Genomic DNA, 6000 nt, shown 5'->3' with positions numbered 1-6000 from the left:
TTTTTACTATAAGATTACTCAAAAACATAAAAAAAAATGATTCTTCGTAAATGCTTTTTGTCTATTTTGCGCATTATCCGTACATAGAAAACAAACAGTGTACTGACACGCTCCTAATTCTCATCGTGGACGTATGGTAAATTTAAGCTAACGATAATTTAATAATTATAACGGCGATATTTTTAATTTAAATATAAATAGTTTTTGTATATTAGAATACACATAGAATACACATGATGGGGGTCAATTAAGCCATCTTTGCATGTTGTTTTAGATTTTTTCATGAGATTTTGTTTTTTTTAAATAAGTAAAAGTAAAAAAAATACATAAAGGAAAAATGTAAAAGTCTTATAATTTAATATATATTTTTATGTATGTTAAGGTTTATGTTACATTTATATGATATTTAAATATAATTTAATAAATTTGATTTATAGAACCATGTACATTAAAGCATAATTTATTATTTTTCCTCAAACGTTTTTGTTATTGTATTGTAATTTACCAAATATATATTCTATAGAATAACCAAAGATTATAACAATTATAACCAAATATTTATGTTATTATTTTCTATGCATGGTATAATTTTCAAAATATTTAGTGTTTGAAATTCTCCATTTTCATTACAAATATTGATAAAAATTATTCGTTGGATAAAAAGTTGAAAATTCCACAAAAACTATTCTAATATCTGTATAAAATATTAAAAATATTAGGTAGTATTTATGCATTTGTAGTTAAAATGTTTACAAGATTTGCCAAAATCATAATAATATACATACTACAAGCAGTTTGTAGTAAAAATGAGTGAAATATTTAACTTTTAAGTTATGAATTAAATATTTACAACATATTAGTTTAATTTTATTAAATTATATAATATTAATATCTTATTATTTTAATTTTATCTTAAATGTAATTAACATATCGTCTAAATAAACCAATACTTTATTATGTATCTTTAAAAGTAGCAGCAATAAAACATTATCGCGTTTATTTTATATGAAACATTTTTTTTACATACATAAACAGTTATATACAAAATGGAATATATATGTATTTTTTTTTTACTCATATGTTTCATTATTAAATACTTAGACATTTGTTTTAATACTTTTGATTATTTTTCACAATCACAGAAGACTCAAATGTTTTTAAAGATAAGTAATTCCCACAAAAGTACCTCAGTTAATTGTGTATTCTTCATAGATTCAAATAAAATATTATAAAATAATAACATGATGTAAACATCTATAATATTTTCTGTATAAGGATGTGTATGCTATAACACAATTATAATATGGATTTATAATTGGTAATTTATATATGTATAATATAGTTACCCCGTTTTTCTGTATTACTAACGGAGCTTTAGATATAATTATTGGTAATAATAGAATATGTATAGAATAATTATTATCATCTGCCGGTGAAATAAGCTAATTATTTCAGTCATTGGCCATCATACCTACACTATTCAACAAATATCTACAAGAAGTAAATATTATATAAAAAATGTATACAATAAACATTTAAGTCGAGCGTTAACATTCTTGCATCAAAATGCCGGAAATCTCATATGTGTGATATTAATTTATAACGATCGTGATAAATAATCATGAGTGTAATAATCATTTTCGACGATAACAAGCATAATAAAATAATATTTAAAAGTCGTGCAAATCTGGTACGGGAAAAATATAATGTCTCGTCGTATACAAACTGTCCGGGAATCGGAAAGGAAAAATAAAAATAAAAATAAAATTATAATAATAACAATAATAAAGGTAGTTTTCGATTGTTACGGGACCGCAGTAAGACGACATAAGGACGGAGGTGTGGGTAGGATCGTATATTGATTAACGTGTCTCTCTCGGCCAGGTGAACGATGACGGGAAAAGAGTGTGAGAGAGAGGATAGCTCTACGACGGTACGCATTGTGTGTGTGTGTGTGTATATATATATATATATATATATGTATATAAAAAGGAACGTGTGCACGATAGGTGGGTGATGGCGAACCACAGAGAAGGAGGAAGGAGGCGAGTTTGTAGAAGGACGGAGGATGTCGACGGCGGTGGCGGTGTTGGGAAGAGACGGGAGTCTAACCGGAGAGTGTAGAGTAGCAAAGGGATGAAATACAAAAATCCGACGAAGGACTTTCGCCCGGCGCCACGACCAGCGCCACAGGTCAACTTGTTGTTGGTGCTCTGAATTAGGCGCGCGCAACGGCCGTCAGCCAGCCAACAGTCCCGCCCGCCAGCCAACCAGCCAGCCCTTGAACCGTGGTGTTCACGCCGCATAGCAGTCGACAGTCAGTCACCGGTTGAACACCGGAACGGGAACACCGTCGCGCGTCCTCTTCGACTGTGCCCTTTCGACCGGTCTCTAGACCGTTTAACCCCCACATCCCCTCATCCCGCCGCTGGTTTACAGGGTCTGTCTATCATTGGTTCGCTCTCTTTCCGGCAGTCGCTAGCCCGCTCGTGCTTTCGCCGGTCTCGTCGCATTCTCGTACTTAACCGTCAACAGCGAGCGTGCTTGCTCTCGTTCGTACCGTTCGTCACGCTCTCTGCTCGGCCCGGCAACAGGTGAGTGGTCCAACAAGTATTTTATGCGCTATATTATATTAAACGTATTCACGTAGTAATCTATCGTAGCCGTCGTCATTACTCGTTATCCACCGATTGTTTCACATCGAGTAATTGTGTCTTGTACATTATGTTTGTAAATCGTGGTGTATAGGAAATCTCAATTATTATGAAATACATTTTACTAGTTCACCGATAAAAATATTCAAATATATCATACATAACAAATTAGTACTTTTAAATAAACATATTATACGATACGATTAGAAACCGTAACATTTTTGCAACGGACATGAGCACATTGTTTGCGCACATAAGTCTATGCAATTTTTAAATACACTGAAGCTTTCATTAACGATCACCTTTTACACACGGTCACCTCTATGTAATAGTAGTTTTCCTTGGTCCCATCAAGTGTTATGTCATATATTGTCACCTCTATAGGACGACCACCTTTAAATGGCGATCACTTCGGTGACCGTTAATTGAAAGTTCCGCTGTAATAACTATTTATTTTAAATCGAACGTGTATATAAAATGTTTTTCACAAGTACAAATATACATTTTTTAATCACAAATTGACACTTTTTAATGAGTGCAGGAGAAGAGGGATTAAAATTAGGCTCATTGTCTTTTTATATTATCGATTCAATTGCTTAACAATTTACAATGTAATGTTTTTACAAACATAAATGGATCCCTTGTAACAGTTTTAAATCATACTTGTGATGAGCTATACAAATAAAATTTATCTATATGTTATGTTACATTTTTAAACCAGACATTATTATATTGACATAGTGAATTTTAAATTATTGAAAAAATCGTGTTTTTCAAATTATTTACACTTATTTCTGGTAAGTTACTAATGGTATTTACTGTCATTCGCCACTTTAGAGACAATACAATTAATTTTACATTTTGGTAAATATTTTTTTTTTCAATTTAAATTTAGTTATAAGAGACGCAATCAATTGTACATTAATTTATTTTATTAATCTCCTCCCCTGTGAAGTGACAATAATTGAGATAGGTTGTGTTTCCTCTAAGCAGTGATATAAAAATATAAATTATGTATATTAAAATAATAAGTATAAATGTATAAATATTATATTAGCTATCGTAATAGAATAAAATTGAATCTTATTATTTTTTTTATGCAGTAAACCTATAGAAATAAATTTAACGTTATCTAATTTATTAAATTTACGGTTCAGCCTAATAGTTGATATTATATTATAAAACATATCACTTTAAATATAATATAGTTACACATCAAAACCGATATCAAAGATCAAACAATGTTATTTTTACTTTAAAAATTTAACATTGGAACTTCTTAATATAATAGGCTAGATCAGTGTTTCTCAAACTGTGGTACGCGTACCCCTTGGGGTACTCGAAATTTTTTAAGGGGTAAAAGTCTGGCCAACATGTATGTAAGTATTTAAATTTTTTTATATATATTTTAGTTTAGTAACTAAGAAGGGTACCAAAAAAAAATGTATTGATAAAAAGGGGTACAGTGTTTATAAAAGTTTGAGAATCCATGGGCTAGATTAATATAAACAACACGTTCTTATACGCCATTGTTAAGAGCCATATAAATATGAGTAGGTTTCCTAGAATACTCTAGAAGGTGTTCAGCACTAGACTAGTATAGTTATTATACCACCTTGTAAGATTATTGCTCATCATGGACTTCGTTATAGCAACATTGCCGTGAAGTGCATAGTAATTCCTAGTTCTAGTAAAATTAAAGTATATAATTATTTGTATTATATTGTATATTAAATAAATTGTCTAATTAATTATCATTAGTTAAAAATATAAGTGTTCTATTTTTCACTTATCTTTCTCAACAAGACAAAAAGCTCACATTGAACGTGCTACGTCATTGAAATAACTATATTATAGTAACCATTCGCAGTCTTGCATAGCGATCACTACATGAGTGATTCACCGAGTAACCTTTATTACTCCTTTTTAACAAATTTATTGAAATTCTGATTTTATTAAATTAAGTTTATACTACGAACAATTTTTTCAAAAACTTTTTATGTAAGCGACACAAACCTCTTTTTTTCAAATGAAAATCGCCTTTAATATTCAGCGTATGATAAAATATGTTTTGATTTTTTTTTTTGTTCTGTCAACACTTTTTGAAACAATAAAAATCTTTAAATATTTAACATCAATAGTGCTTACTGGTAGAAAATTATATCAAGTTGTAACTTTGGAGATTTGGAGTGGTCCACCAAGTGTTTTTAAAAGTTATCTGAAATACTATAAGATAACTATTAAAATTATTAGAAACGCATTTATAATAGAAAATTACGTCCTACTCTGAATCTATAATACAACATAAAAACTTCAATAAATAATATGATTTTACGCGTATAACAGGTTCGCACGAAATAAATGTTTGATGTACATTTTTCGGTGTGGTTTATTTTTTTTGTTCAGGTTAAGTCTTGTGCATATTGTGCTAATATGTACGCAGGACATTTTATTTATTTGAACTACACAATGTAGGTATACATATAGAGAGGCTATGGAAAAAAATCCATTATTATACAGTGTATACACACAATGCTGCATGTATCTTGTGGTAGTTGTAAACTATTATACTAAAATAGTAGTAGTAATGTCTATGAGTTACAAACCCTTTTGGTGAAATTTTTGTTCAACGTTAATGAAATAATTTATTGTTTGTTATTTTTATTTAGATTTAGCTCACTAGTGAAGTAGTGAAGCATTTTAGGTAAATAAGGTAAGAGATAAGTATCTCCTCGTCTCTTGTCACCATGTGCCAGTAGTGAGCCGAATAAAAATTAAAATAATGAGCAATAAATGATTACATCGGAATTGAGCATCTACTTATTATGTTATTTAATCTATAACCTCTAATTTTCAACCTATACGATACATACAAAAATATAGTGTATCAATAATACTTATAGGTATAGCACATATATTTATTTTATATTGCATAGGTAGTAGGCCAGTAAGTACTTAAAAGATTATATCTTAAAATCGTGTGGTATTTATTATTATATACGATATTATAATATTTATAATGACAATAATACGTACATACGTTGAATAGATACATTATATAATACGTATACGTATTGTATACGTATACAATATACCATATTTTATTAATTTTTTGTTGAATTATTGCAGTTATCCATTTTTTAATAACAAATATTACATCGATAACAATTTTAATAATTCTATAATATTTTTGATTTGTATAGTAGAGTTATTACACTCGTTTTAAATGTATGCAAATAATGATTTTTTTTTTCAAATTTTTTCTGTATAAATATAAAAAAAATTTTATTTATAATTATGCATAATTCTAACCGTCTTTTGTATAAACACTCAAATTTTGCAAAGA

The 6000-nt window shown here is 29.0% G+C and overlaps 1 protein-coding gene across 4 annotated transcripts in view; it reads left to right on the top strand.

Moving 5' to 3' along the window:
- The first annotated feature begins 2320 nt into the window (after nucleotides 1–2320).
- LOC113551591 (SCY1-like protein 2) overlaps nucleotides 2321–6000 on the top strand; it is a 154698-nt gene continuing 151018 nt past the window's right edge. For all 4 annotated transcript variants that reach the window (XM_026953916.1, XM_026953919.1, XM_026953918.1 and 1 more), the window contains exon 1: nucleotides 2321–2594. The gene's annotated coding sequence lies outside the window, so the exon portion shown is untranslated. The remainder of the gene's footprint in view (nucleotides 2595–6000) is intronic.

Source organism: Rhopalosiphum maidis, chromosome 2 (assembly GCF_003676215.2).
Source record: "Rhopalosiphum maidis isolate BTI-1 chromosome 2, ASM367621v3, whole genome shotgun sequence".
Taxonomy (NCBI): domain Eukaryota; kingdom Metazoa; phylum Arthropoda; class Insecta; order Hemiptera; family Aphididae; genus Rhopalosiphum; species Rhopalosiphum maidis.
This window is presented reverse-complemented; position numbering and strand designations above follow the sequence as displayed.